This window comes from Psittacula echo (assembly GCF_963264785.1).
Source record: "Psittacula echo genome assembly, chromosome: 27".
Classification (NCBI taxonomy): domain Eukaryota; kingdom Metazoa; phylum Chordata; class Aves; order Psittaciformes; family Psittacidae; genus Psittacula; species Psittacula echo.
Window position 1 is genome coordinate 2273787 of NC_137762.1, and position 9850 is coordinate 2283636.

At 55.7% G+C, this 9850-nt stretch overlaps 1 protein-coding gene across 1 annotated transcript in view; it reads right to left on the bottom strand.

Moving 5' to 3' along the window:
- HDAC7 (histone deacetylase 7) overlaps positions 1 to 8077 on the bottom strand; it is a 51707-nt gene extending 43630 nt beyond the window's left edge. Inside the window, exon 1 of the mRNA XM_080635270.1 lies at positions 8023 to 8077. The gene's annotated coding sequence lies outside the window, so the exon portion shown is untranslated. The remainder of the gene's footprint in view (positions 1 to 8022) is intronic.
- Positions 8078 to 9850: the final 1773 nt, after the last annotated feature.

Below are 9850 nucleotides of genomic sequence, written 5' to 3' on the forward strand. Positions count from 1 at the left end.
ATGAGGAATCCTCCAGGCCATCCCCACGCCGCTTTGCCAGCTCATTCCTCAAATCCCAAGCCACAGCATCTATGTTTGGAGCAGGGGGGTTGACCTGGGCCCAGCATCTCCAGGACCATTTGAGCCCACCAAGAACTGCACAACCAGAGCCCAAGGTGCAGCAGCCCAGTGTGGCCATCGCTTCTCCCTGCATGGGATCCAGTAAAACCCCAGCAAGCCACCTCCCGTGCTGCCCACAGCTCCAGCACGCAGCCCACGGGGAGCAGAACGTGTTGCCACAGGTTCAACCTGCCCAGGCACCTCCATGGAGCTCCGTGCCAGAGATCCTGCCTCAAAGGGAGCCGACACAGCCAAAGCAACCAACACACCCCCAAACGCCAACCCTCGGCTGTGCTTTCTAACCTCAAGCAGACCCTCGCTGATCTTCAAGCCGTAGAAGAAAGGGTGATCGTGCCCAGCCACCAGATGTGTTTAGGAATGATCTGGTCTTGGTTAGCAACCAACATTAAGATTAATATAGGGAAATCTAAACGGCAACACTTGGAGCGTGGTTGATTTCAACCCTTGGATACTGGGAAAACAAACACACAAGCCATGGTTTCTGGAAGGCAAACCCACCACCTGAAACCAGTCCCTGAAGCAGTTCTCTGCTAGGTCATAGCAGGTCCATCCCATCATTTGAATACAGTATATTCTCAAACCCAGGAACTGCCTTTTCCACTGGTTGCTGGACAGGAGTATCCCTAAGCAGGGATTGAGAGTCTACAGCACTAAACAATTGAATTCCCCAAGCTTTGTCTGTTACAAAACCATTCTCCAAACCTCCCACAGAGCATCAAGGGACCAGGGCACCTCCAGTTCCAGCCATCACCCAGACAGCAACTGCTTATTAAGGCCTCTGTATTAACCCCCACTTTCAAAGAGGCTGACCACGCTGAATGAAGATCACAAGCCACAGATCTGCTTAACGCTGCAGTTCAATTCTTACAGTGGCGTGAGGCAGGGCTGCTGGTCCTGCCTGTCCCATGCCACAGGGACCCAAGACCAAACCCAGCCACCCTGGGCTGTCCCCCTGCGTGGGGAACCCCCTTCCTGAGCCACTGCCACCTCTGCTCTGCTCTGCAGTTGCGCTGTGCGGATGGAAGTGCCACCGAGGATGAGGAGGATCCAGCACATCTCAGCCCCAGGGCAGAGGGGAGCAGCAAGGCCACAAACGGGGCTGACCATAGGCCTGGTAGCTTCATCAGGCTTTGATGCATCACTGAGACATGGGCAAGCGTGTCTGCTCTCAGGCTTGGTCTCTGTGGAAGCAGTGGTCAAGGCAAATGGACCACAGTGCAAGTCTGCCCACCAAAACCACCACATCCTCACTTGGGGACCCCTCTCCTGCTGCAGTGAGGTGTTGGTGCAGTGCTGGAAGAAGGAAAGCAGGACACAGGCTCAGAAACCATGACATGAGCCCCAAGAGAAGCTCCTGCACCCAGGTGCTCTGCAGTCAGCCCTCCATCCTCCACATCCCTGCAACAGCAAGGAGCCATGTGCTGGTCCTTGCCACAATAGAAGCCAGAGGACCAAGGGTGAGCCGACATGGATGGCAAAAAGGACGTGGGAATGTGATTCCCATCTCAGATACAGCCTCTCTGCTGCGAATATTCCCACCCTGCAGTCACTGGAAGGCAACACTGGAAAGCAGCCTCTTTCCCCAGCCTCTGAAGTGTTGCTGAAGGCAGCAACACGAAGAAGAGAGTCTATGGCAGGAAGAGAAGAGACTCTTTTCACTCATAGTTGCACCCCCAGGCTACGTATGGAAACCTCCTCTGCAACTTAAGTGCATCAAGCCCTGAGCAAACCTGGAGAATTTACATACCCTTGAAGTTTAAGGTACTCACAGAGGCAGAGATTCACGGAGCAACCCTCACGTTGTGCTGGCTTGAGTGACTGGAGGATGTTCTCCACATTTTCTGTGCTGCCCAAGGCTTTGCTCTTACACAACAGCAGCATTTGAAAAAGCAGCCTCAGCATCAGCACTGGTTTCCCCTCCCTTGCGTAAGAGGTTCTCCTTCCGTGAAGGCTCAAGAACATCCCCAGGAGAGCTGCTCTTAGTGGGACGTCCTGACTCCTTCCTGCAGCATCAGGGAATCCACTTCTCCCTGGAGGCTGCCTCCATGCCCTTCTTCTACCCTCTGTGGAAGCTGAACTCCAAGGCACTTCCAGGACCGCAGGATGTTCCAGAGGTTCCCTGGACACGTTGCTCCATGACCCAAGTGACAGGCTGATATCCTGGCTACAACTGGAACACAAAACGGATCAGGACCCCTTCCTATGTCATTTCACACTCCTTGCAGAGGGGGAGTTGCAGGAGAACTGGGTCTACTCAAATAAAAGGTGGAGAAAGGGAATAAAAGAGGCAAAGGAGACGAAAGTGGGAAAGCAGATGGACAAGAAGTCCAGGATCACCGAACATGACCCAGCAAATCAGTACAGATGAGAGCAATCCTGTCAAGTAACTTGAATGCTCCAGGAAGCCCTACCTGCTTATTTCATCTCCATAACATCAAATGAGTCATTTCTAAAATAAGCAAAGGTCTGGGTCTTGGTTTGAGGGATTACTTCAGACCAGTAGTGCTTTTTGGATCCTACATTACACGTCACGATGCACAAACAGACCAATAAAAGCAATTGGCTCTCAGTGCCAGAAGCTTGGAGCCACATAGGGCCAGCAGCGACTCCTACTCCTGTCCCACTCATGGACACTGGAGGATGCTCCAGGCAGACGCCACTGTTGGGGACACTCTGCACATGGAGAACTTCTCCACTGAGAGAAACGAGTCTCTTCTGGAGATGAATATGAGACACTCTCAGCTTCCAGCTCTTCCCCCAGCTACTTACCTCCATCCTGAAAGGAGGTGGTAGTGAGGTGGGGTCGATCTCTGCTCCCAAGGAACAAGGGATGGGACAAGAGGAAACAGCCTCAAGCTGCACCAGGGCAGGTTTAGTTGGAGCTGAGGAACAATTCCTGCCCCAGAGGGTGCTCAGGCATTGGAACAGGCTGCCCAGGGCAGGGCTGGAGCCACCAGCAAGTGTTCACACACCGTGTAGCCCTCAATGCCATGGGTTAGTGGTGGCCTCGGCAATGCTGGGAACAGTTGGACTGGAGGAGCTTGAAGGTCTTTTCCAACTTGGTTCATTCCATGATCCTCCTATTCCCTACCTTTAGCATCCATCTTTCCAGCATGGAGCCTCTGGCCCCCTGAGCACACGTAGTCATTCATTGTGGCACAGAGAGGCCATGGGGTGAGCGTGACTGTGTTCCAGACCAGCAGCAGTGTTTGTTTTGCACTGATGTGAGCAGTATTTGCATCTCACTGTGCAATGCAACCCTGTGGAAGAGCTAATTCCCCTGCTGGCACTGCTCCTGGATACAAGCACCTCATGGGATGAAGCCCAAAGTATCCACCCACGAGGGAGCCATGGAGTTTGTTGCTGTGCTGAGGTGCAAAGAGCAAGCCAGGCAGAGACTGGGGAACACTCCAGCCTCAGAGACGCTTGCATAATTCTTGCATTGACAATAACACCAACAGAACAAGAGCATCATCCACCACTCTTAGCCTTGAACACGGACTGAGCTCCTAGGATGAAGGGTGTGATGTGTTAAAGCATCAAAGTGTAACAGAGCCCTGGCAGTGTTCAAGGCCAGGTTGGACGGGGCTTGGAGCACCCTCCTCTAGTGGAAGTGTCCCTGCCTGTGGCAGGGGTTGGAACTGGATGAGCTTTAAGGTCCCTTCAACCCAAACCATTCCATGATTCTATCTCACTCCAGCCCCTTCCATCTCCGTGTCTTCACTTTGGACATTCCCTCTTTGCTGAAGACCTCTCTGCGTGACAGCATTGCACTGACTCAACGCTCTTTCCTCAGCATCCTCAGGTATTGCCCAACAGGGATCACAGGGACACGGACACACGGCACCCACTGCAACTCTGCCACCTCATCGACTCGCTTATGGGTCCTTGTGCATCCTGCTGAGCGTTCACTGCCCTCAGCCCCACTCTGCCAAGGGCTGATGTGCCTTGGCACAAACCCCTCCTTCAAGGTGAGGCTGGGAAATTTCCAAAGTCAGTTCAAGAAGCACTTGGGCTCCATTTGCTATTTAGAGTTGGACAACCGGGACAACGCCACCCAAGCATAGCAGCTTCGCTTGCTCTGGCTAAACTCAAAGCCAGACGACTGAATCCCGCACAACACACAGCAGCCTAAATTCGGCACACATTCATTCAGTGTTAGCAACTGCTGCTATATGTGGAAGACAGTTTCGAGAGAAGACAGAGCTCTCCAAGGCAGAGAAAGAAAACAAATCTACATTCTGCAGGACGGAGCTGCTCTCCTGAACTTCACCAGACTCCAGGTTTCCTGCTAAGAAGTTAATATTAACAGCATTAGCAACTGACACTGCATTCCCCTACCCCCTGTACACCTCCAGAGCTCTGTACACCCCCTTGAAAGCTTCATGACACCATCACATCATGCAGCAAATGTCCCAACTCAGACCCTCCTGTGAGCGACAGAGCTGTCCTAACATAGTCCAGGCCCAGCTCTGCTCTTTGGGTAAGGCAATTCAGCCTGTACAACACCCAAAGAGACCAGAAACAAACCCCATGCGTTGAAGCACCAGCGAAGGCAGGAAAACAGCACAGCCATGCAGTGAGATGCAAGCAGGAGGGGTTTGGGCAGTATTTTTAGGGCACTCAGAGCAGCAGATGAGAGACCATGCAGGGCTCTCAAAGCCTCGGTCACAGAGCGCTGCTCAAGTCTGACACGAGCCCACCCAGCTGCAAGCAGCTTGTGCAAGCTCAGCCTGGCCAGGACACGCTTCTCTGGCTTCTCTGTCATCCCCTCTGTTTTACCAGCGTCACAAGAGTCAGCAAAGAAGCTGCTCGTAGGAAGCTGGCAAAGCCTGAACTGGGGACGGACGCATTCCTGCCTTCAGGGAGCACAGCAAGGGAATGAGACGCAGACATCGGGAAGGACTCAGCAGCTCAGACTGACTCACGTCCCGTCCCTCTGTACAAGAGAGGAGCTATGGGGCTGGAAGGAGATCAACAGGTAATAAATCAGAGCAGAAAAACTAAGGTCTTGATGTTTGAACCAAGACTGAAGAGGAGATTCGCACCCCTCCTCTATGAGAGGCAGGCAATGGGGCCGAAGGAGCTGCCTCTTTCGGAGCCGTGCCAACACACTTGTTTGTTTTCTCCCCTCCCCAAGGTCCCAGCTGTTCAGAACCCGATGGCAGGATCTCCCGGGCGCTCTGGAAAAGCATGTAAACCATTATGGCCCTGTGTTTGAACAGCAAAAAGCCTGAAAATCTGAGCCACGGACTCCAAATACACCATCTTCCAGCCTCCTTTTTCTCCAACAGTTTCTAGATGGTTAGGGGCGTTGCAGCACTGGTTTTCAGCTTCCCAAAAGCTGTTCCTATTCCAGTGCCCCACAGTGGGAGAACTGTTTGGCTTAAACCATGTATCTCAAAGCCATCGGAGTGGCCACTCACATCCCTAGGTATCAAAAGTCCTTAGCAACCAACCTCTGTTCCCAGCACCAGGTATAACCTGGATCTTCACGGCCCAGTGAAGGGTGAACACAGAATCCAGGGCCACAGTGGTGACACTCATGTTCCAGCCACCACAGGCCTGGATTCCCCATCTCTGCCAGAGGCACAGGGCAATTCCAGACCCACAACCTCATGAGGACACGCAGTTTATCACGTTTCTATCCAGATACATCAGCGGTCGCATTGAAACGTACCTCTACCAGATGAGAACCACACCGGACAGCACCCAGCACCAAGCCAGAGCAGGAGCCTCTCCCTGCCCTGGGGACATTCCAGTCTGAGCTTCCGCAGGATCCAACAAAGCCACTTAATAAACTGCAGGAAAAGCCACACTCACAAGCATCCATCCACACTCACCTCCATCCTCCTGCTACTCTGTCCCAGGGCAAGAGGGACACTTGCAGATGGCCCTGACACTGTGACTCGGCCATTCCCAAATGGCACGTCCAGAAGGTTCAGGACCATTCAGGACAGGTCTAACCTCATTGCCATCCCACGCTCTTATGCCTGCTGAGCTCCCAGCCTCACTGCGAGCGCTTCTGCTGCCATTTTCATGCTCCCACTTCCTGCTCACATCAGGCAGCCGAGTAGGAAGTGCTGAAATCCTCCGATCCTCACTGCAAACCAGGAAGCACCAGCGACCTCCTGAGAACGGCTCTGATTTCCAGGCTGAAATCCCCTGCAAACATCTGGCCAGGGGTACCGCATCCGGACCCTCAGAGCACGGGGCCCACCCTCCCCATCCTCCTGGCGTGTGCTGCTGGAACAAACCCAGCACAGGAGCCACTTACAGAGCATCCAGTTGGGCAAAACCAGTCAAATCCTCAGGCCTTCCCTTCCCTTCCTCTCCCATGACAAGCGACACCTCGCCTCCCCTGCACACCTGCCACTGAGCCAGGTCCAGGGCATCTCAACACCGCCTCTGCAGGAGCCTCCAACATCCCATTACTCAGCAGAGCCTCCTGACATGGCCAAACCCCAGATAATACCTTTCCCATGGAAAAAGGTGTGGGAAGATCTGCTTTCTGGGATTGCCAGCATAGGGCAGACCTTGGAGGACTCACAGATCTGTGGGCTGCTTTGGCTCCAGTTTTCGGTCTCCAGGTAGATCTGGGCTACTCGGAGGTACTGACAGCTCCTCGCATCCTTTCCCAACAAGGGATCCGGAGAGAAAGAGAGACTTTAAATACAGCCAAGGAGGATGCAACCCAGCAGAGCTGTTGCTGCTGTTGCTCCTCTGCCCCTAAAGCTTTGCTCCCTGCAAGCGCCTTCAGAAGGGAAAGGGGACAAAAGCGTTCCAACAAACAACAGGCTCAGGCTGACCTTACCTAAACCCACCCTCCAAGGTGGCCGCAGGTCTGCAGGCATCACTCAGCCTCATGAGCCTGAATCTCCCTCAGCTTGTCCAGGCTCTCACCCATCTCCTCCAGGGGCGGACCCGCTGCTCCGGAAGCCACCGTCACCCAATGCTACCCCAGCACCAGCCCAGGACACACTGTGGCATTCTATATACCCCAGTACTGGGGTAACAGCACTGCCAGCACCTCAACATTGATATGGGGTGCACCACCAACAGCACCTCAACATCGATATGGGGTGCACCACCACCAGCACCTCAACCTCGATATGGGGTGCACCACCACCAGCACCTCAACATCGATATGGGGTGCACCACCACCAGCACCTCAACATCGATATGGGGTGCACCACCACCAGCACCTCAACCTCGATATGGGGTGCACCACCACCAGCACCTCAACCTCGATATGGGGTGCACCACCACCAGCACCTCAACACTGATATGGGGTGCACCACCACCAGCACCTCAACCTCGATATGGGGTGCACCACCACCAGCACCTCAACATCGATATGGGGTGCACCACCACCAGCACCTCAACCTCGATATGGGGTGCACCACCACCAGCACTTCAACATCGATATGGGGTGCACCACCACCAGCACCTCAACATCGATATGGGGTGCACCATCACCAGCACCTCAACATCGATATGGGGTCCACCATCACCAGCACCTCAGCATCCACACGGGGTTCACCATCACCACCACCAGCCCTGGCTTGAGGCTGCAGACCCGGTGGCTTCACGGCTCCGTCAGCCACAGAGATCCAACAAACACCCCTGGGAATGAGACTTCCCGACCCAGGCCAGGCCGCAGAGGGGGCTCATGGATCCCGCTGAACGCGGGGCCCGGCTCCAGGACACCCCTTCCCGGGAGCCTGCCCAGCCCCAGGGCCCTGGCTGGGGCTGCCCCCGGGGGTGTGCGGGGAACGGGGCCAGGCCTGGCCCGGGGAGGCCTCTCCCGCACCGGGCCGGGGTCTCGGCCCTGAGGAGGCCTCGAGGGTGTCGGACCCGCACCCGCCCCCCCGCCGCGGTGGAAGCGTCGCCGGTGCCTACCTCGGGCCAGAGCCGGGCCGCGGCCGGCGGCGGGGACAAAGGCGAGGCCGCTGCGTCCGCGGGCTCAAGCGGTGGCGGAGCGGGGCGGGAGCGGCCCCCGGCCGGGCCGCGCAGGGCGGCGGGCGCGGGGCTCCGCTGGCGGCTCGGCTCCACCTGCGCCGCCGCCGCCGCACCGGAACCGGGCGGGGAGGAGCGGCCCGACCCGGCCCGGCCCCCGGCGCGGTCTGCGGGCGGCACCGCCCCGCGCAGCGCCCAATGGCGCCGCCGCCACCGCCCCTCGGGCTGGGCCGGGCCGGGCCGGGCCGAACCGCGCCCGGGGCCGAACCGGGGATGAGAGGAGCGGAACGGGGCCGTGGAGCTGGGAAGGGGAGGGCAGAGGGGGCGGACACCGGGACCAGCCCGGGATCCTGCCCCCGGGATCCTGCCCCGGGATTCATCCTATTTGAGCCAAACCGGGGCTCTCGCCATGGGTGTGCAGAGCCCCATGGCCCATCCCACTGCACACAGGGGCTGGCAAAGCGTCGCCTGTGCGCTGGGATCCCCGTGGATCGGGCCTGGCATCAGATCCTGGTGCTGGTCGTCGCAGCACCGGGATGCTCCATGGTGCTCGGTCACTGTGTTCCCACGGCCATCCATGCGCACACGTGCATGGGGCAGGCAGTGCAGCAAGCGGAGCAAACAGGAAAGCATCCCCTGCACCACAAGGAGCAGCGGAGCAGCACCGTGGTGATGGCTCAATGGGATGTAAACCCCACCACCAAAATGCCTTAAAACGTTCACAGGTTTAAGTGCTGGGGCTGCTGCCTTTGGAGGGTAGCTCTGTCTGAGCTGTGTCTTTGGTGCCATCCTTGGGTTTCATGGTTGCTTCAGATAGAGACGGTTTCAGTTCTATTTAAACAATCCTCTTTAACATCATACAAAGTCCCATAGTAAAGCGCTCGAATTCATCCTCTGCAGGTTCAAAGGCTCCCCCCCTGTGTTCGGCCCTATCAAACCCATCCCACTGAGATCAGTGAGCCCAGAGAAGCTTCCCTACAGCTGATAAATCCCAGGTACAGTAAATGTAAGGCTCAGGCTGGTTACATGCAGTGACTGAAGAAAACTCTTGCAGCAAGAGCTCTCCAGTTACAAGCACTGCTGCTCCCCAACCCTGCCAGCTCTTTGCTAGAGAGAATCCAGCACAATCCACAGGCACATTTCAAGAGGAAAACCCAGGAACTGCCCATTTAAAATCTCTCAAGGCTGGACCCCGAGCCCGCATTCATTCACTTCATTAAGTTCTGGAACACGCTCTTCCACCACTGATTTACTTCCAAATGCTGAATCCCAAAGGCTGCAGCAGCGCAGAGGACTCAGAGCTGGAAACACGGGGCTCTCTTTGGTGAATTCCTGCCCTTTTCCTTGGGACTCAGTCAGTACTGACAAGTCCTTTCAAGTGGCCACATCATTTGGATTTGATGCATCCGGCTGGTAAGGAGAAGGGTGGCTCCAGGAAAATAGGGGATGTGCAAGCAGGAAGGAGCCACAGAGCTCACCAGCCTTTTCCACTGCTATTTATATTAGACTTAAGTGTATTCGCTTTGAAAATCAAATCCTATTAATCCAGAATATTATGTGGATCACAGTCTGCTTTCAACTCAGGCAGCAGAGCAGCTCTTTAGTTGAAGTTGTTCCAAACATTCCTCTTCAGGTGCCCCAAACCCCACATGAATACTTAGGTTGCCTTTCAGGCATCCAGCAGGCAGCATCCCGGGTTTCTGGTACTGCAGCCAGGTTCCGGTATCCCCCATCTCTGCATCCCATTGGGAGCGGGTGATGTTTCCCTTTA